This window comes from Geotrypetes seraphini, chromosome 7, assembly GCF_902459505.1.
Source record: "Geotrypetes seraphini chromosome 7, aGeoSer1.1, whole genome shotgun sequence".
Classification (NCBI taxonomy): Eukaryota; Metazoa; Chordata; class Amphibia; order Gymnophiona; family Dermophiidae; genus Geotrypetes; species Geotrypetes seraphini.
In genome coordinates this window covers 156,181,460-156,203,689 of record NC_047090.1, presented here as the reverse complement: position 1 = coordinate 156,203,689, position 22,230 = coordinate 156,181,460, and the positions used below count along the sequence as shown (strand labels likewise).

General features: G+C 39.2%; 1 long non-coding RNA gene across 1 annotated transcript in view; it reads right to left on the bottom strand.

Moving 5' to 3' along the window:
- Positions 1-4,128: 4,128 nt before the first annotated feature.
- The window catches only part of LOC117363536, a 44,772-nt gene continuing 26,670 nt past the window's right edge, over positions 4,129-22,230 (bottom strand). The window contains exons 2-3 of the long non-coding RNA XR_004540089.1: positions 11,731-11,841; positions 4,129-4,242 (exon numbers count right to left, since the gene is read on the bottom strand). This is a non-coding gene — a long non-coding RNA (uncharacterized LOC117363536). The remainder of the gene's footprint in view (positions 4,243-11,730; positions 11,842-22,230) is intronic.

The window sequence follows — 22,230 nt, the reverse complement described above, 5'->3', positions numbered from 1 at the left end:
GGGTAAAGGCCTATGCTGGTTTTAGATACATCTAAAACCAGCTTTGATTGGTACTTGGACAATCTGTATTTCTGATTGTCCAAGTACCCATTTAGGCCACTTTTGAACATTTTTAAAAAAAATTATTATGAGCCCCTTAGTCTTTTAAAATACCAGCCACAATGTTTAAATATACTGGGGCTGATATTCAAAGCAATTTGGGGTGTTGGGGTGAAAATAAGGGGAAGAACCATCAACAATCTGAGATAGGCAGATGATACTATGCTGGTATTAGAGAGTGAGAAGGACCTCAACAAGTTTACCCTGAAGCTGAAGAAAGTGTGAAGATAGGACTTTACCTGAACATCAAGAAGACAAAAATCATGACTATCTCCAACAAGAAAGTCCACATAGAGATCAACAGTGAAGAAAGAGAAGTGGTTGAGAGCTTTGTTTTCCTTGTATCCCTCATTGATCATAGTGGCAGCTCGATAGCAGAGATCAAGCATTAATTAGCGCTGGAGTGTACAGCCAAGGTGAGTATGAACCAAATATGGAAGTGCCATCAAAGACTGATCACTGCCATTGTGTTCTCAATCATGACATATGGTTGCGAGACATGGACACTCATGAAAGCAAATAGAAGAAAAATTGACATCTTTGATCTGTGGTGCTGGAAAAGACTTCTACGAATCCCATGGACAGCTAGGATCACCAACAAAGATGTTCTTGATCATAGAAGCCCCTCTCATTCAATTATTCTCTACTGTTTGGTCGACATAAAAAAAAATCCTTAACAGAGTCCAACTAAACCTGCCATCCACAAAACACCTCTACTACAAACAAATTTTCCACTCTATGCTAACCTATCTGGGTGTAAAAATTTGGAATGACCTACCAGAAGCTATCAGGAAAGAGACAAACTACACTATATTCTGAAAAAACCTGAAGACTCACCTTTTCGACAACTAGCTATCTCAGTTTCTGTATAGCATCCCTTACATCTAAGCTCCTCCTCTTATCTCTCCATGTCCTCTTCCCCTCCTTCTTTCCCCTTCCCCTTTGATCTGTCGCCTTGAGCCTGTCCTATTTTTATTTAGTAACCCATGGCTGCTTAAGTACTGAATACTGCCTTAAGCGGCTATGTGAAGCTGGCTTTAAAAAACCTGGATTTTCAAAGCTAGAACCCACACAGGTCCTGGCTTTGAATATCCAGGAATAACAACGTTGGTGGTTAGCTGAATGTTTACTGGATTGGGCTGAATTGTGTAAATGGTGTTCACAATTTGTTGCAAAAAAAAAAAAAAAAATCATTGCTAAGCATGATTCTATAAAGGGCATATGCACTTTATAGATTTTGCTTAGCACCAATTCCCATACCTAAGTTTAGACAACAGACTTATACCTGCTGAAATGTGGTGTATATAAGAACACAAGCATTGCCATACTGGGACAGACCAAAGGTTCACCAAGCCCAGCATCTGGTTTCCAACAGCGGCCAATCCAGGTCCTAAGTACCTGGCAAAATCCCAAAAGAGTAGAACAGATTTTATGATGATTATTTTTATAAATAATGAATTTTCCCAATTCCATCTTTTCTTTCAGGAAATTAGCCAACCCTTTTTTTAAACCCTGCTAAGCGAATTGCTTTTACCACATTCTCTGGCAACAAGTTACAAAATAGTGCTCTGACTGAGCAGCTGACCACTGGAGGGATTAAAGCATGACCCCTTCCTTAATCCTCCCCCCCCCCATGGTTGCTGTCCCCTTCCTTCTCCCATGAAAGTGCAACTGGAAATAAAATCCAGGCTCTATATCAGCTGCAGGTATTATGGCCATTATGAACAAAAAAATAAGTTAGTCAACCTAGTGGTTAGTGCAGTAGACTACGACCCAAGGGACCCAGATTCAAACCTCATTTCCAACTTTTTTCTTTAATAATTTTGAGTCATCCAGAAAAAGAAAAATAACTATTGTTCCTGAATATATAACTTACTCATATAGAGAAAAATACCACTTAACATAACATATCCACTGTGTAAGTATCTTAAAGGAGGGCCTCAGATTCGGAGCATACGCGTAGTCCTATCACAGACTCAATTGTCAGCGTATTTTTATAGCTCCATGCTCCAGTCATAGGCCCATACCCCAATTGAATTTTTGAAACTTTTTCATAAATAGAACTTAAGTATAGTGACTAAAAATCCTTAAAGGTGAAGTTAAGATACTAGAATTTAGTCCTATTCACAGTGTATCCTTATTTAATAGGCAGCTAAATCACTTATCTCAATCTGTTTTTTCAAAAATTCAATTGGGGTATGGGCCTATGACTGGAGCATGGAGCTATAAAAATACGCTGACAAATGCGTCTGTGATAGGACTACGCGTATGCTCCGAATCTGAGGCCCTCCTTTAAGATACTTACACAGTGGATATGTTATGTTAAGTGGTATTTTTCTCTATATGAGTAAGTGATTTTCTGACCACTTGGTTTAATTATATTTAGTTTATATCCTGAATATATAAGCCATCTGCAAGCCTGAAGCCTGAAGATCCAGAAGGTTTTTTCAGGTCCTGGAGAAATCATATTTACAAAAAAAAAAAAACCAACTTATAGTGGGGTTTGAACCTATGTCTATCAGTTTACAATTCACTGTATTATCCACTAAGCTACTCCTCTGTTCTACAGGGATATTTTTGTGACTATATTTTTGAAAATTATGCCAGACAGATGTTCATGTCCCTGTTATTTGTCGTTCAAAAGTCAGACATTTTACTTTGAAAAATGGCTATTCATGTTGGATATTTTCAGTGTAAGAACGTCCATCTCAATGTCATAATTGAACAGGAAATCTGTACATTTTTCCTAATTGATTATTCATTCATTCATTCAATTAATTTTCTATACAATTCGCTCAGGGGGGCTCAGAACGGTTTACATGAATCTGTTCATTTCTTGTGGAAACTTGGGTCTCCTGCTTTTACTGTTCAGTGGTTAACTTATCATTTTCAGCGGAAGGTAATCATTATCTCGCTGAAAATCACCAGTTAGCACCGAAACACTAGCTGGTGATCTTGGAGACATTCCGGGGAGGGTTTGATATAGGTCACGATTTTCAGTGTTAACTGGCCAAGGTTAGCGCATAGGCAGGAGTGCATAAATAGTAGTCCTATTTATGTGCTAGCCAATGGCCAGTTAGCATTGAATATCGGCTAATTGATTATAGGCTAGCCACCTTTTAAAATACCCATATATTCAATGCCAGTCACTGGAAATGGCCCAGCATTGAATTTTCAGAACCAGCACCAGCAGTGAGCTCTAAGCTTGCTGCCTGCTGTCTGCTGAATGCCAGCCCCTATATGTCTACTCCTGCCTGATCTCTGCATAGACACGCCCTGTGGTTGGAACACAGTTGAGATATATACTTGCAGTTTATAAAATGCACTGATTAACATATGCACAAATTTGCATTGACTTCAAAGCAGGTGTAAAGGTGTGCGTTGGCATTTGTGTGTTCTTGGAGATGGCTCTGGAAGCATATGTACCTATGTCAGCTCTTCAAAATGGACAGAATAGGCACATTTTGGGGTTTCCCCACATAGATGAACTGTTCTAAAACCAGGTCCTGATGTCTAAGTTTGCCTGTGCATGGGGATGCTAATTTTCAGAAAGCCCATTTCAGCTTCTAAAGCAGTGTTTTCAAACATGGGCATGCCTTTTAAAATTATACCTATTTATTTTATTTCATTTATGCAATTTAGATTACAAAATCAAACATAACACTTGATAAGGAATTTCAGCATGAATACGAAAGAAAGAAAGCCTCCTGTTATGATAGGCGAATTAAAATGTCCAATCAGAAACAAAGTCCACAATAAAGGGCAGGGGTAGGCAATTCTGGTCCTCGAGAGCCAGAGCCAGGTCAGGTTTTCATGATATCCACAATGAATATGTATGAGATGGATTTGCATGCACTGCCTCCTTGAGATGCAAATCTATCTCATACATATTTATTGTGGATATCCTGAAAACCTGACTTGGCTCCGTTTCTCGCGGACTGGAATTGCCTACCACTGATATAGGTGAAGGAGGGGGGGGGGGGGGGTTAACAAAGGAGAACCTAAATAAGGGAAGAAAGAAAATTATTTGAGGGAAAGGCTTGACATGTCCAGGTTCAGGTGCTAATCACTACCGAGCAGACTTCAGGAGACCTCATTACTATCCGGAATATGTCCAAGTCTGTCCTGAGGAAATTTGTCACACTGAAAAATGATAATTGAAGTGATTCAGAAAACAACAACAACATAGTTCACTCCATGTTAATAAACCAGACATCAAAATTATACCCATTTTATGCTAAAAAACCTGAGAACTCTGCAGCAAAATGTTTAACTCTTTCTACTGGCTACTTGTGAGCTGGGGCACAGAACAGGGATCTTAAACTGTTTTATTTCAGACTATTTTCTGGTTTTTATTTTTCCCATGTGGAACTTTCCTCTTGGCCAGCTTTAAATCTCTCTCTTTCTCTTTGTTGCAGAATAAGCAGTTCATCTTGGTACATACAAGCCCCGTTTCTTCAACAATGCCCCTATTGACAAAAAGGGCTTCAGTGAATAAGGTGAGAAGCAGGAGCTCTTGAGACTTGGCCAAAGATAATCAAGGAGGTATATGACTTCTGTCAGTGAAGGCAGAGAACTGTTTCCTGAATGATGTCAGATGGGAAGGGGTAAAACACGGACCTTGCGGATCTAAACCCGCACATCCTTAAAAATCTTAGGTCTGTGACACTTGTAATTAGTTTCTGGCTCTGACAGACCTCGATGACAATTTAGCGCTGACGGATCCATCTCAGCATAGGGAGGGAAAAGTATTGGGATCCATCAGCACTAAAATGTCATCGAGGTCTGTCAGAGCCAGAGACTAGTGCTGGAGCGGCTCTAAAATGAATCCTTTAAACCGGTTTCCTGCAGCCCCAGTAAATTTAAAAATCTGAGGTCCGCGGCTCTAACATACCTCTATGACATTTTAGCGCTGACGGATCCTAATACTTTTCCCTCCCTATGCTGAGACGGATCCGTCAGAGCTAAATTGTCATAGAGGTTTGTCAGAGCCAGAAACTACAAGTGGCACGGACCTCAGATTTTTAAGGATGTACGGTTTTAGATCCGTAAGGTCTGTCAGGTCCGTGAGGTCCGTGTTTCTCCCCTTCCCATGTCAGATCAGGTCTGATGTTAATCTACAAAGATGCAGTTCATTTTGTGTTTTCTGATAAGCTTCATCTGTGGAGAGTCTTTGGAAATATACGTTTGTGACTGTTATCAATTATTTACACCTATTTCTACCTCAGTTGTACTTCTAGTTAAAATTCATAGCCTTGGTGCTCATCAAATATTGATTTTATTTTATGAACGTTGATACTTTCCCTTTAACATTATTATAATGAGGGGTAAAAAAATCAAATTGCTTCTGCTGAAATCCAATCAGTCTCATAAGTCTTCTGCATTGATCCTCTTTTTTCCCAGGTTTTTCCATAAATTATTCTATTCAATTAAGTAAACCCATGCATAATGGCATTTTGCAAGCTAAATAATTTATTGACTATTTTGAGCAGAAATGATCAGGCTTAATGCATAGTTATTTTAATGGCAATAGAAGCACATCCATGGGACATTTGTCAACTTCCTTGTTTAGGAGAGAGAATCACCAAGGGAGGGAGAAATCTTCTCTCTTACCAGAAGAAATGAGGTAGGTACCATATGCACAAAGGGAGTGCTTGATCATGCATTGTCTGGTACCTTATGGTTGGTTGTTTTTTTTAATCATCTTTATTCATTTTCAAAAGAACAGTAATATACAAACATTAGCCAGTAAATACAGCAAGAAGACCACCAGATCATAAATAACAATACAAACTAAGGTTTGTTTTTTTTTACTAAGGTGTACTAGCCATTTTAGCATGCGCTAAACCAGTGGTTCCCAACCCTGTCCTGGAGGACCACCAGGCCAGTCGGGTTTTCAGGATAGCCCTAATGAATATGCATGGAGCAGATTTGCATGCCTGGCACCTCCATTATATGCAGATCTCTCTCATGCATATTCAGTAGGCCATTCTGAAAACCCGACTGGCCTGGTGGTCCTCCAGGAGAGGGTTGGGAACTACTGCGCTATACGCTAATGCGTCCATTATATTCTATGGACGCGTTAGCGTTTAGTGCACACTGAAATGGCTAGAGCCCCGTAGTAAAAGAGGGGTTAAATCAGCTCATAATGAAATCAGTCAAGGAGCAAGCGTGCATGACACCTCTCCCCCCCTCCACCCCTAAAGGTATCTTACGGTTTTGTAGAAATCTATTGCAATTTAGAAAGTTGCTTAAGACCCATCTGTTTGTTCAAGCTTTTTAAAGCTAATATCCTGCTTCTTAAGTTAATACTTTATCTTCTGAATATCATCTTTTTTGCAGGTTATCAGATTTGTGCTGCTCTAGTAAAGTAATGTAGTAGATGAGTGGTTGAGATGTAATTTATAGGCTGAGATGGGATAATCTTATGATTTTTGCTGATTTTTAAGATGTTCAAACCCTGAAATGTGTATGTGATACTAGGGCTCCTTTTACTAAGGTGCGCTTGCGTTTTTAGCACACGCAGGATTTTAGCGCGCGCTAAACCTGCGCTACGCTTCTAGAACTAACGCCAGCCGAATGAACTAAAATGAACGTTATGAAGTTAGATGAACTAAACGATACAAGCTAAGTTCTCCGATATATTTATTTATTTATAAAACATATATGAATTTAATGAAATAAGTAAGCACTAAATACTTTTATAGAAATGGTAAGGAAGTAGTATGATGCACAATGCACTTTTAAAATAGTTGAGAATAAAGAAAACAGGATAAAAAGTAGAAAGAGCCAATCAGCTCGCCACGATGAAAGCTCGCCGCGATGAAAGTATTTTGAGGTGGTGGAGTGGTGGGACTGAGGCTCATAAATTCTTTTGATAAATAACTCAAAAGTTTTTCAGATGCTCAGAGTATCTAAAATAACAATCGTAATAGGGACAGGAGTTGCTAGTCTAATATTAGCCAGTACGGGAGATGCTCCATGAGTTCAGGAAGGATCCAATACATACCCTGCCGCAGAATGAAAGCTTGATGATACTGATAAAAATGTGGAAAATTTACCCCACCCGCTGCAATTGGTTTTTGCAAAGATACTATGGGGCTCATAATTGAAAGAGAAAAACGTCCAAAAACCGGCCTAACTCGGCACTTGGATGAACATTGTCAAAATACGTCCAAGTGCCGATAATGAAAACAGGTTTTGGACGTATTTATAAACGACCTAGGCCTTCATAGTGCCGTTGAATGACCAGAGCTAAACGGGACATGTCAGGAGGAGTGTTGAGGGCGGGAGTTGGGCGGGACGTGGGCCGGCTTAGACATAAGAACATAAGAACATAAGAACTGCCATCTCCGGATCAGACCCATGGTCCATCGAGTCCGGCGATCCGCACACGCGGAGGCCCAGTCAGGTATACACCTGATGTAGTTTTAGTCACCCATATCCCTCTATGCCTCTCATAAGGAGATGTGCATCTAATTTGCCTTTGAATCCCAGCACAGTGGATTCTTTAATAACCTCCTTTGGGAGAGCATTCCAGGCGTCTACCACTCGCTGTGTAAAACAGAACTTCCTGACATTTGTCCTGGACTTGTCCCCCCTTAGCTTCAAACCATGTCCTCTTGTCCGTGTCACGTTGGACAATGTAAATAATTTATTTTCCTGCTCTATTTTATCGATGCCTTTCAGCATTTTGAACGTCTCGATCATGTCCCCTCGCAGCCTTCTCTTCTCAAGGGAGAACAGTCCCAGTTTCTTGAGTCGTTCCTCATATTCCAAGTTCTCCATACCTCTTATTAACTTCGTTGCTCGTCTCTGCACCCTCTCCAACAGTTTTATATCCTTCTTTAGGTTGGAAGACCAATGTTGGACACAGTATTCCAAGTGTGGTCTGACCATTGCTCTATAAAGCGGTATTATGACTTTCTCCGATCTACTCGTGATTCCTTTCTTTATCATGCCTAACATTCTGTTTGCTTTCTTTGCCGCTGCCGCGCATTGTGCCGACGGCTTCAGAGTCCTATCTATCAGTACACCCAGGTCCTTTTCTTGTTCGCTCTTACCCAGAGTTGCGCCTGACATTCTATACTCGTATTCCTTATTCTTACTACCTAAATGCATTACTTTGCATTTCTCCACGTTGAACTTCATCTGCCATTGATCTGCCCATTTCTCTAACTGATACAAGTTGCTCTGGAGTTCCTCGCTATCCTCCTGCGATCTGATTGCCCGGCATAGCTTTGTGTCGTCTGCAAACTTAATGATCTCACTGGATATTCCGTCTTCCAGGTCATTGATATAAATATTAAATAGGATCGGCCCAAGTACTGAGCCCTGGGGCACACCACTAGTCACTTTCTCCCAGTCTGAGAACTTTCCATTTATGCCCACTCTCTGCTTTCTGTTTTCCAACCATTTGCCTATCCACCTTTGTATATCTCCCTCTATTCCATTTATGCCCACTCTCTGCTTTCTGTTTTCCAACCATTTGCCTATCCACCTTTGTATATCTCCCTCTATTCCATGGCTTTGTAGTTTCCTGAGAAGCCTTTCATGTGGAACTTTGTCGAATGCTTTTTGGAAGTCCAAATATATTATGTCCACCGGCATTCCACTATCAATTTGCTTGTTCACGGTCTCGAAAAATTGAAGTAAATTCGTTAAACATGATTTCCCTTTCCTGAACCCATGTTGACTGGGTTTCATCAAGTCGTGTGTATCTAGGTGCCGGACTATGCTATCCTTGATCAGTGCTTCAACCATATTTCCAGGGACAGACGTAAGACTCACAGGTCTGTAGTTGCCCGGTTCCCCTCTCGATCCTTTTTTGAAAATTGGCGTGACATTCGCTATCTTCCAGTCCTCTGGTATCTGTCCAGTTCTGATTGTCAGATTGGCAAGTTTCTGCAATAGCTCTCCGATTTCAACCTTCAATTCCTTTAAAACTCTCGGGTGAATTCCATCCGGTCCAGGGGATTTGTCACTTTTAAGTTTGTCAATCTGGTAGTATATCTGGTCCAACTCCACTTCAACTGTGGTGAGGCTGTCTTCTATTACTCCACTAAACACTTTCACTGCTTCTGGTATTTTAGCGGTATCCTCCTCCGTAAAGACGGATGCAAAGAAGGAATTTAGTTTGTCAGCAATTTGTTTATCTTCCTTGATGTACCCTTTTCTTCCCTGGTCGTCCAGGGGTCCCACCGCCTCTTTTGCGGGTTTTTTCCCTTTCACGTATCTAAAGAAGGGTTTGAAGTTTTTGGCTTCTTGCGCTATTTTTTCCTCATAGTCCTTTTTGGCATCCCTCACCGCCTTGTGACATTTCTTTTGATCATCTTTATGTATTTTCCATGCTTCGGTTGTTTTCATGTGTTTCCATTTTTTGAAAGAGTCCTTCTTTTCTTTTATGGCTACCCTCACCTGTCCGGTAAGCCATGCCGGTTCTCCCTTACCTTTTGTTCTCCCCTCTTTGGAGATCCTTGGAATGTGGAGATTTTGTGCTTCTGTGATAGTATTTTTCAGTAGGGACCATGCCTGGTCTACCGTTTCAAGTTTGTCCACCTTTTTCTTGAGTCGTTGTTTCACCATGGCTCTCATGACTTAGTCATACTGCATGTATAACCAAAAGTTATACAGCACGGGATCGACGGAACTTGGATATTGTGACTTATACCATTTAAAACATGGTCTAAGTCACAAAAACCCACCTAAAGTAACCAGATAAGCACTGCAAACACATAATACAGACCCCTCCATATTACCCCAGTGATCACCGACCCCCCTCCCATAAAAATATTAATCACAACTTGAAAATTGTGCCTCCAGAACATCATCACATGGCCGCCTGGCATAGGAAAGCCTAATCATGCTGCACAGAGGCGTCTTAAACCATCTTGGGGGTGGGTTAGGGACCCATGGAAAGGAGGACCCATGCTCATAAGCCCCTGTAATCACTAGATTGATATTGAAACATGTGCACTCCCCTATATATCCCCAAACCCTTTTGTACTGGCATATAAGTGGCTCCTGTAGCCATAAGGGCTATTGGGGTGGTAGATAAGTGGGTCTAGGGGATTCTGGAGGTGGTTTTGGAGGCTCACCATGACCTATAAGGGAGCTGTAGTGAGATGATGACATAGCACTCTTTTTGTGAAGTTCACAACAGTACCCTGTAAGGTACCACACTATTTAGGTGCCATGTCTGGGTGTTCAGTCCATCACTTTGCAGACCCCTCCCACGTCCAACAGGGCTTGTTCTAGACGTTTTTGATTTGGACGAAAAGTTGGATGAAAGGTATAAAGATGGACGATTTAGCGGCTTGGATGATCATATTGGCAGGACGCATACTTAGACGATTTTCGAAATGAAAAAAAATTTGGACATTTTTCAAAAATGTGTCCTAAGTTGTTTTTTACTTTGTACAACTTGCGACTTAGACGAAAACAGACTTAGACGTTCCTTTTGATTATGCCCTTCCACAGCTATTCTAGCAGTTTTACCCAGCCAAATAAATTTAGTGAGCATTCCATTTAATTTTTTATAAAAGCATCCTTGAAAGTAAACCGGCAACATACTAATTTAGTAGCAAACTACAGGTAAAATCATCATTTTGATGGTTTGGACTCTTCCCCCACCAAGAAAGATGTAAGGGGTTCCAATGCTCACACATTTCTTCGACTTTCAGCAATAAAGATTTTTCATTTACTGTCATTGTGTCTTCCAAAGTTCTTTGAATCATGATACCCAAATATTTTATACCCTCTTCCTTCCAAAGGAATAGGAATGAATAAAATAAGCCTTTTACACAATGCACATTTAATGGAAGAACCTCTGATTTGCTCCAATTTATTTTGTAACCAGAAAATTTGCCAAATCGATCAATCAATTTCAGTAAATGTAGAATGGTGGAGTCAGGATTTCTCAAATGAAGCAAAATATCATCAGCATAGGCCAAAACATTGTAATCTAGACCTGCATATGGAATTCCCTGTATCTCCTTTGCCTATTGAATGGCCAACAGTAAGGGTTCCAAAACAATATCAAAAAGCAAAGGAGATAAGGGACATCCTTGTCTAACTCCCCTCTTCAGACAAAAACGATCTGAGAATGTATTATTAATATATAATCTGGCAGAAGGAGAACTATACAAAGTTTGAATCATTTGAATAAATCCGGATCCTATACCAAACCAATCCATTGCTTGATACATGAAAGTCCATTCTACATGATCAAAGGCCTTCTCTGCATCCACAGACACAGAGAAGGCCGGAACATCCATTGCTTTTGCTAAATTTAGCATATGAAATGCCAGTCTGGTATTATTTGAAGAATGCCTCTGAGCAATATAACCCGTTTGGTTCATACTGATCATATAAGGGAGAGCCTTGGCTAACAAAGCCAATAATTTAGCCAAGATTTTTCCATCCACATTAATTAAAGAAATAGGCCTGTAGTTTGAAACCAACATAGGATCTTTATTTGGCTTTGGCAAAACAACGGTTAATGATTCCGTCTTAGTACCTGAAATACAACTCGTAGTCAGTTTTGATTGATATAAATTTAAAAGATGAGGTAAATTTAAAAGATGATGTTTTGAAAAGATATGAAAAACTCCACTGGGAATCCATCACTACCTGGGGCAAATCCAGCCTGGAGAGACTTCAATGCTGCCAGGATTTCTGTAGATGATATAGGTGCTTCAAGTTTGTCCTTTATATGCCCCCACTCTGTAGCCAATATACACTCTGTAAGAAATATACAGCATGCAAAAACATAACATTGTAATATGGAATAAACCATGTTTAAGTTACAGCAAATTTTAAAACTAAAGCTCACATTTAGATATTTGATTTAAAATAAAATGCAATTATGATTCCACATGGATTTTTTTTTTCTTCCTAAGTTTCACCTCAGTGAAGTGCCAACACATGTAAATTTCTATGGCAACTAAAACTGGACAGACATTCACTTATATTGTTAATATTGCTTTAAAGGGGAGACATATATATACAAGGGTGTAAAAATCCTTTGGGCCTATAATTTGGCACCTGGCATCAGCTGCCATGTCTGGCAAGCTTGGATGATATAAGAATTTTGAGAACTGTAGGTAAATCTTAAGAACATAAGAATAGCCTTATTGAGTCAGACCAATGGTCCGTGAAGCCCATTCTGAAGCCTGTTCTGAAGGTGGCCAATCCAGGTCCCTAATACCTGGCTAAAACTCAAGGAGTAGCAACATTACATATATCGTCCTATAGCCAATTTACCATTTTTGGCAAAACTAACTGAACGAATAGTATTCGAACAGCTTTCAGACTTTGTGGAATCAACCAATGTTCTTCACCCTAATCAAACTGGATTTAGAAAAAATCATTCTACAGAATATTCAATGATAGGTCTAACCACAAATATACATTACTATTTAGATCACCACAAATCTGTAATTCTTTTTTCATTGAACTTGTCTGCTGCTTTTGATACCATCGACCACAAATTACTTCTTAATAAATTAAAAGCCATTGGAATTTGTGGTCAAATATTCAATTGGTTTAAATCGTTTTTGGGAATCGCTCCTCGACAGTTTCTTTTAACAATTCCATCTCCAAACCTTATACTCTTAACTACGGTATTCCACAGGGATCTATATTGTCACCTCTGTTATTTAACATTTTTTTATCCCCTCTGCTGACCTTATGTCAATCTACAGGGTTTACTACGTTTAGTTACGCAGACGATATACAACTTACCCACCCACTTGATCCTGAAAACAAAGAAGAATTACAGGAGATTAACCTAAAATTAGAAAAAGTCAAATAATGGCTTACTACTCATATGTTAGCCTTAAATATTCAAAAGACATCTCTATTATTTACATGGAAACAAGGAATCAATCTATGTGTTCCTTTTATTCTTGATAATACTCTTATAGAGCTTGTACCATCCTTAAGAATACTTGGGGGTCATAATTTTATTTATTTATTCAATTTTTTAGCCCGACCTCCCAAAAGAGCCCAGAACGAGTTACAATGAATATATTGGTGCATTAAAATTATAAGTAAGATAGGTACTTAGAAATTCCCTTACTGTTCCGAAGGCTCACAATCTAACTAAAGTACCAGGAAAAATGACAATTAGAAGAGTAATAAAGAAAGAAAATAGAGATAGAGGAGAAAAATAAGAAAATAAAACATACTAATAAGATTAGTGATCTAAAGGAATTTGAAAGGTTAAAAAGAGGGGAGATAGAAATAGATGCAGAGGGAGAACCGTTGAAGCAATAGAATTCTGGGGAAATTTAAATGAAATTTGAATGATAAAATAAAACAAAACAAGTGGCAAACAATGAGTGAGATTAAAAAAAAATATGTCAAACTAAAAAGAAGTGAAAATAAAAACAAAACAGTCAAAACTGAAGTCCAGCTTGAACGGGCCCCCGAGACAACAAACTTTCCTACCCTGATCATATAAGTACCACTGTTAAATCATGCTTCTATAGACTTCGTTTAATTTGTTCAATTTCTAAATTTCTGGAATCTAAATCGTTAAATATTCTACTTCATTCATTAATCATTACTAAGCTTGACTACTGTAATTCACTATTCTCAAATATTACACAAAAAGAAAAGAAACGCTTACAAATTATTCAAAATGCCGCATTCATAAAGCTCATTCATAAAGCTCATTCATAAAGGTAGGAAATTCGAACATATTACTCCTTTTCTGATTAAATCTCATTGGCTGCCTATTAATCATCGTATTACCTATAAAATTTTATTATTAACATTCAAAACTCTTAATACCTATGAACCCCTATTCATTAGTAAAGTTCTTATCCCATATAATACCTCACGTTCTCTCCGTTCAACTAATCAAAAACTTCTAGTAATCCCTTCTTTAAAAATCATTGGAACCCGTCGGCAAGATATATTTTCAGTAATAGCTCCACAGCTTTGGAATTCCTTATCTTTTCAACTGAGAGATGAAAATAATCTTGACAATTTTAAAAAGAACTTAAAGAGCTTTTTATTCACAAATGCTTTTAATTTGTAAATCACTTTTTAGACCTTTTCTTTTAACCTTATCCTTGAAATTATCTATTGTTTTTGTGTATTTTTTATCTAGTTTTTTTTTTCCTGTTTTGTTCGCTTGTTTTGTTTTATAATTAATTATTTTGTTAAATTGCTTATTTTTAATACTTTGTTAAAATTACATATTATTTTATTTATTGTAATTCGCTTAGAAAAACTTTAAGCGTTTAATCAAGAATAAATAAAACTTGAGCTTGAAACTTGATATAGAATCTGAAAGAATAGCAAGATTACGGAATCCCAGAGAGTGAGAAGATTCTAGAAACCCAAAGAGTAGCAACATTCCATGCTACCGATCCAGGGCAAGCAGAGGCTCCTCCCACGTCTTAATAACAAACTATGGACATTTCCTCCAGGAAATTATCCAAACCTTCCTTAAAACCAGGTACGCTATCCGCATTCCAGAGCTTAACTATTCTCTGAATGAAAAAAAACATTTCCTCCTATTGGTTTTAAAAGTATTTCCCTGTAACTTCATCGAGTTTTCTCTAGTCTTTGTAATTTTTGATGGAGTGAAAAATCGATCCTCTTGTACCCGTTCTACTCTACTCAGGATTTTGTAGATTTCAATCATCTCTCCCCTCAGCTTTCAGCCTTATACCCCTCTGTTACTCATTATTTTCAGGTCTCCAGCTTGTCAGCTATCTCCTCCATGATTCTGATAATTCTCTACTACCATGATCACCTCATAACAATTCTATAAAAATGCTCTCTTGCACATCATACTTTTCAATGTTGTTTTGCAAGTCAACTAGTGACCTGTTCAGATCGTTATTATTAGGCCCTCAGCGTCACCACTCAGAACTCAAACATCTCATTGTTCTGAGCTTTACGTGGAAAATCGTCACCGGGTCTAATTTTGCTAATTTTTCTAATTTTTCATTTTTTCAAGAGCTTTAAATATTTCAATTCTTATAACTTTCTGTATTTTATAATATAAATGAATTTTTATTTCACTTAGCTTTTATATAGTTGTCTCTATTTAGAGCTGTCATTTAGCGAGCAGGGTGAGATAGCCGACATGTTTCGCGGGAACCGCTTTATCAAGGCTCCACCCCTCTAATACTATCGACCTCCTCGAATGCTTTACCTACATGTTTCGCGGGAACCGCTTTATCAAGGCTCCACCCCTAAAAGAGAGATTAAGAAACTTGTAGCAAACTCTTGCAGAAAAGACTGGGATATCTAACATTTAAAATATACCAGACTTGCTTAAAATAACCCTCTCTCTTACCTCTAATACTATCGACCTCCTCGAATGCTTTACAGAGGAGCCGACAGCATTCTTCCTTTTTAATAGATCGGGCCGGTACTGAAGCCAAGCCCACTTGATGACTTGGAAGCCTGACGACAGAGGGCGGCCCCTTACAGTATGAACCAACTTTATACATAAGACTTTTTTAGGACTTTTTAGGATCCCTCTCACTAATTGCATGGATTAAACCAAAGATGTCCATTCCAGTTCTAAATTTAACCCGTGTGGAATAACTGTATTCAACACATAAATCCATCGCTGTTCCTTATAGTTTAAACATTCATCTATATTTAACCGTCCCTCCCTCCCAACATTAATCTGGTCTATCACTCTCCATTTAAGCTGACTCACTTCATGCCCCAAGGTTACACAATGTTCCACCATAGGAGCTTGCATTGTTTTTGTTTTTCTCCGTGACTTATGCTCATTAAGACGGATATGAACGGGCCTTGAAGTATGGCCCACATATATTAAATTGCAAGGACACATTACTATGTATACAACCCCCGCTGTCTGGCAGTTAGTATTTGCCGAAGACGTTATAATAAGCTGTGTTTGGGGGTCTATCCAAGTCTCTCCCTCAATGGTGTTAACACACCATTGGCAATGGCCACATTTTTTGTGTTTACCCGTAATTCTAGGTTTCCTCAAGCCAGTCTTTTGGGCTATTAAAACCTGGCTTATAGTTTTTGCTTTTCTAAATGAAAACATCGGAACCTCAATAAAAACCTCATGAAGCTGAAGAATATGCCAGTGTTTTTTAATTTGAATAATCAGTTCCTTGGCTGCTTCAGAATATGGTAACACACATTAATTTTTCAAATTTCTCCCTCTCTATTTTTTCTTCCAGCAAAAGATCTCTATTTGCATATTTTGCCCTTACAAAGGCTCTATGGATTGACTTCTCCGGATAACCTCGTTCCCTAAATCTATTTTTTAATTTATCAGCCGCTTCTTTAAATATTTCCATTTCTGATGACACCCTTCTTACTCTTAGAAACTGACTCACTGGGAGGTTAAACTTTAAATTATAAGGATGATAACTTAAAAAATGTAAAAGAGTATTCCTTGCCACGGGTTTCCTATATAACCTGGTGTCCATTTTTAAATCTTTTTTACTAATAGTCATATCCAAGAATTCAATCGTAGTTCTATTGTAAGTAGGGGTAAATTGAAGATGGGGGTCCCTGGTGTTAATCCATTTCATAAAATCTAAAAGCTTTTTCTCTGTCCCTGACCATAGGAAGAAAATATCATCCAGAAACCTTTTCCACAAGATGATATGTTTAAAGAAACTTGAAGGATAGATTTCTACTTCTTCAAACTGAGCTACATGAGGGGGCCATAGTGGCTCCCATCGCCACCCCCTGTATCTGTTGGTAATAGGCTCCCTCAAACTCAAAATAATTATTTTCAATAACCCACTTTGTTAATTTTATCAAAAACTCATTGCTAATCCTCAGGTCACCCTTTCTCTGTGTCAAAATATTTTTCACCACCATTTGTGCCTTATCTTGTGGTATTTTCGTATAAAGTGACACTATATCTAAAGTGACACTATATCTAAAGTGACTTATCTTGTGGTATTTTTGTATAAAGTGACATTATATCTGAAAGTCTGGACATGTCCCAGAATGAAACCTGGGACATGTCCAGACTTTGAGCTAGGATTCTAAGAAGGTGAGAAGAATCCTTAAGGTAAGAGGGGATCTTAGTTGTTTCTTTTCTAAGAAATGTATCTACAAATTGGGATAAAGGCTCTAGAAGAGACCCTCTTGTATTCACTATGGGCCTACCAGGGGGATTTTCCGGATTTTTATGAATTTTTGGGACGAAGTATATATAAGGAGTACGTGGATACTTCTCCACCAGAAACTGGTATTCTTTTTTAGTTATTATTCCAAGTTCATAATAAGTCATCCAGTCATATACCTCTTTCATCAAAGCCTGCAATGGATCTTCAGGCAAGGGGGCATATGCTGTTACATCTGCCAGTTGTCTATTTGCTTCGCTTAAATATTGGTCTCTTCCCATCACCACCGTAGCTCCACCTTTATCAGCTCTCAAAATCATCACATCATGAGAATCTTTTAGTTGTAGGAGAGCCTTATGTTGTTGAAAGGTCAGATTGTATGGAATTTTCCGATGTTTAACCCTTTCATATTCAGAAATTCCCATCAATACTAGATCTTTAAAGGTAGAGATAACCGGATCCATTGGTCCCGGAGGGAACCAACATGAACCACTCTTACATATAGAAACCTCTTCCTCTTCTATGGTTTCTTCAGTTATTTTTTCTGAATCCTTGAAAAATAGTTTTAACTGTAATTTCCTTAAAAATTTGTGGAAAAAGATTTTCAACTGGAAAAAATCTGGACGTTGGCATAACGCAAAATTTAAACCTAGCTCAAGTACTCCTTGTTGGTCTTTTGTTAATGTTTTTCCAGAAATATTTATAACTGTTGATTCTACTTTTTCCCATTGGGCTGGTTTTTTCCCCTGCCCCGTTGGACTCCTCTTGTTTTCCCTCTCGCTCGCGATCCCCTTTGGCCTTGAATTGCTTCCCCCGACGTATTTGAAGTAGTGTCTGTGGAATCCCCACTGGTACCATCAGATTCTTCCGACGAAGCACTAAATGCTACTTTCTTCTTTAATATTATTCCACCTGATGTTTTCTTATTCCATGTATAAACCTTTCCCATTTGGTAATCTTTCTCGTCTCTCTTCCATTTCCTTATTTTCGTCTGTTTTATAGAGTCTCTGAATTGTACCATTTCGTCTTCAAACTCTTCTCGTTTTTTCTTAAACTCCTCCTTATCTATGTTTTCTTTCATAGATAATTCCATTGATACAGTCTTGGCTCGGAGATCTAATTCTATATCAGAGGTAGTCTCTACTAGTAGAATCATCAGATCTCTAGAACAGCGATTAAGAATCGCTGTCCATTTATCCACAAAGGTTCTATCCAGAGTAGTGAGCTTAGGCTCCTTTAATATACGTAGTCCTCGCGGTATCATAGATTTTTTTAGATACTGTACTAAAGTACTCCCGTGCAATTCCGCTCTTATTAAGCGTTTGTGTGTCTGTTCTAATTCAATCCACTATGACTGTGTGGAGGGATCCTCTAAATCATCTAGAAGAGCAGGTCTAGATAAAATATTCTTAAACTGCTCTTCTGAATACCCAATAAACTCTGTTTCTTCTGATGCCATTTTACAATAAATCAAATATAAATAGCATACACAACTTCAGGTGGCTATTACATAAATATCAGTTTGGTAGAAATAGGAACTTCTTCCTTATTTCAACTAGCGACCTGTTCAGATCGTTATTATTAGGCCCTCAGCGTCACCACTCAGAACTCAAACATCTCATTGTTCTGAGCTTTACGTGGCAAATCGTCACCGGGTCTAATTTTTCTAATTTTTCTAATTTTTCATTTTTTCAAGAGCTTTAAATATTTCAATTCTTATAACTTTCTGTATTTTATAATATAAATGAATTTTTATTTCACTTAGCTTTTATATAGTTGTCTCTATTTAGAGCTGTCATTTAGCGAGCAGGGTGAGATAGCTGACATGTTTCGCGGGAACCGCTTTATCAAGGCTCCACCCCTCTAATACTATCAACCTCCTCGAATGCTTTATATAATAATAACGATCTGAGCAGGTTGCTAGTTGAAATAAGGAAGAAGTTCCTATTTCTACCAAACTGATATTTATGTAATAGCCACCTGAAGTTGTGTATGCTATTTATATTTGTTTTGCAAGTCAAAGCATGCATCGATGATTATGTTTCTGTGACTTTCAGGACTTATTGTTTTGCTCGGACTGCAGCTGCTTTTGCTGTCCACTAAAAGCGACTGCCCAAGGCAATTACCTAATCTTGCGTAATGGTTAGTCCAGCTCTGCCTGGTATGAACCAGATATTTAAAAATTCATTTTCCTTCCAGGGCAACTTACATCAACTCTATTAAATGAATGTGGAAAAACTCCACAAAATCTAATTTGGAAAGGACTTAAATCCCCATTTTCAATGCCTCTTGCTCTTCTACAAAAGCTTGCATTTTGTCCTACAAATGGAAGTAATGACGAGAACTGTACTTGAGCCAAATGGAAATGGAATATATTTAACTGAAACAAATTGTGGCTTTTCAACTGGTGGGCAGGAATATAGAAAATTCTGATTTGGAGCTGAATATATCCATGTTCAGGCCTCCAATTTCTATTAATTATCTAAGACTTTCAGTCAGTGGTGTAGCAAGGGACTTTATAGGCCTCTGAATCCCGCTGTGCGCCCAGAGCTGAAAGGGGTGTTTCTGGAGGAGTGGTTAGGACGGGATGAGGGCCAACCTAGACTTAAACAACCCAAAACTGCAGGCGGGTACACGATGCAGGCAAATTTTATTGTGACAAATAAATTTATATCTAAAAACCTTTTTACCAAGCAAGGGACCCAACACGGTCCGTGTCCGTGGTAAAAAAGAAAGAAAAAAATTGTCACAAAAAAAGCTGGAAGGATAAACGTTGTGTGTTTCACCAAAAGTCACAAACTGCTTTGGGTAATCGCCAAAGTCAACACACAACGTTTATCCTTCCAATTTTTTTCTTTCTTTTTTACCACGGACCCCTGATGAAGGTTGTCCGAAACACGGACCGTGTTGGGTCCCTTGCTTGGTAAAAAGGTTTTTAGATATAATTTATTTGTCACAATAACATTTGCCTGCATCGTGTACACGCCTGCAGTTTTGGATTGTTTGCTTCTGGTTGGTTTTTCACTGCAGACAAGGTTGGACCCCTTGTTTCCTCTGGTTTTGGTCCCAACCTAGACTTAGTCATCCTGCAGGGAGAACCGAAGGTTTGACGAGATTTCCTAGGTGAAACTTAAAACGATGTGAGTTAGACCGGTCCGCTAGTATTTAGCGAAAGCTAAAACACGTAGCGTACTTTTTGTAAAAGGAGCCCTATATATATCCTGCTGACATTTAACATATTTCTGTTATTTCTTTTACAGTGTTGATAAATGTTTAAATTTCTGATGCTATATCATGGTCGTACTATGATTAAGATTCAGTATGACATCTCATAGTTTACCCCCCCTTTTACAAAGCCACATTAGGCTTTTTCATCACTGGTGGTATTAGCTCCAACGCTCACAGAATTCCTATGAGCGTCAGAGCTAATACTGCCGCGGTTGGCGATAATAAAGCCTAACACGACTTCATAAAAGAGGAGGTTACTGCGTTGATTGTATTCGTGCTTATATTTGGATATTACAGCTCATGATATTTATAAAATACACCAAGAAAAGACTCATTTTAGATAGACTGTGGAGAATGGAATTGAGATGTCCAGTCAAGATATGCTCATTTCCTCCAGTATTTTACAAAAGGTTCTACTGAACATGGAGCCTTTTGTAAAATACCTAGAAGGCCGTATATGAGTGCATATCTGTCTAGTATTGCTGCCAGATTCACAGATTCAAATCGATTCACTGATTCACTTCAGTGAATTGATTTGAATCGATTCGTTCCCCCCCCAAATCGGACTCACTGATTAAGTGAACAGCCCTCCCATCCCCCCACCACCCCCAGTGAGGCCTGACATACCTCCAGGGCCTCCTAAAGCAGCAGCAGCAGTAGCAGAAGACAGCTTGAAGACACAGGCTCTGAACAGGCTTGTTCATGGCCTGCCCCGCCAGGGCCTTCCCTCTGCCACGTCACTGGCATGGGAATCCTGTCCGGGGGTGGGTGGGGTGCGCCAGGTTCTAGGGTTACCAGATGTCCGGATTTCCATGCACATATCCTCCTTTTGAGGAAATGTCCGAGGGTCCGGATGGCTTTTCAAAACCTGGCACTTTGTTTGGGTTTTGAAAAGCCTACTCAAATCGCGTTAGCAGAGAGGAAGTCTGCGCATGTGTGGATACCACGTGATGATGTCACGTGCATGCATGACATCTGTGCATGCGCAGACTTCCTCCCTGCCCGACCCGATTTGCAGACAAGCGTGGGAGGCGGGGAGCGGCAGACAAGAGCAGGCAGTGGGGGGGCAAGGCTAGGGTGGGACTGGGGGCAGTGCTAGGGCAGGGATGGGTGGGCCTGGGGGGTGGGTCTAGGAGGTCTTGATTTTCTGATTGGAAAATCTGGCAACCATAGCTGGGTCCCCTTAGCCCAGTGGGGCCAGACATGCTAAAGCTGGTGCTTTGTGAAGCGCCAGAGATGGGGTCAGCTGGTTCTGGTAGCCTGGTCTTCAACGGCCTTGGCCTACCCGCCGTAGGGAAGCTGGGGTGGGGGTGGTGGTGGCGGATACCTGGGATCTGCAATGCTGCAGCCTAAAATCTGTCTGTACGTATATGTGATATAGATGTCTAAAGATGGTCATTTACGTGTCTACATGCTTCAAAAATTTCCTCTAGTAGGTGGATTATAAAAAGATACCCATTTTATGAAAATACAATGTCTGCTAAAAATGAAACGACTGAAACAATGGATAAAGGTGGGAATAGGAAACCAAGAATGAAATACTGTAAATAGAAAACAAAATGAAGAACTAAAATGAACTTAAAATTTTTTTTTTTTTTACCATACTCACCTCCTCTGGAGTGCTGCACAGTCGGTCATAGCACAGTGGTAGTACTTAAAGGGCAATTCTATAACTAAGTGCCTGAAGTTAGGGCCTCTTTGCACTATATGCGCTATGTATGTTTAGGGTACATATAGCAACCATACTGTAAGGCCTATATTCTATAAACGGCACCTTAAGTTGGGCATAGGTAGGCACTCTACCAGTGCC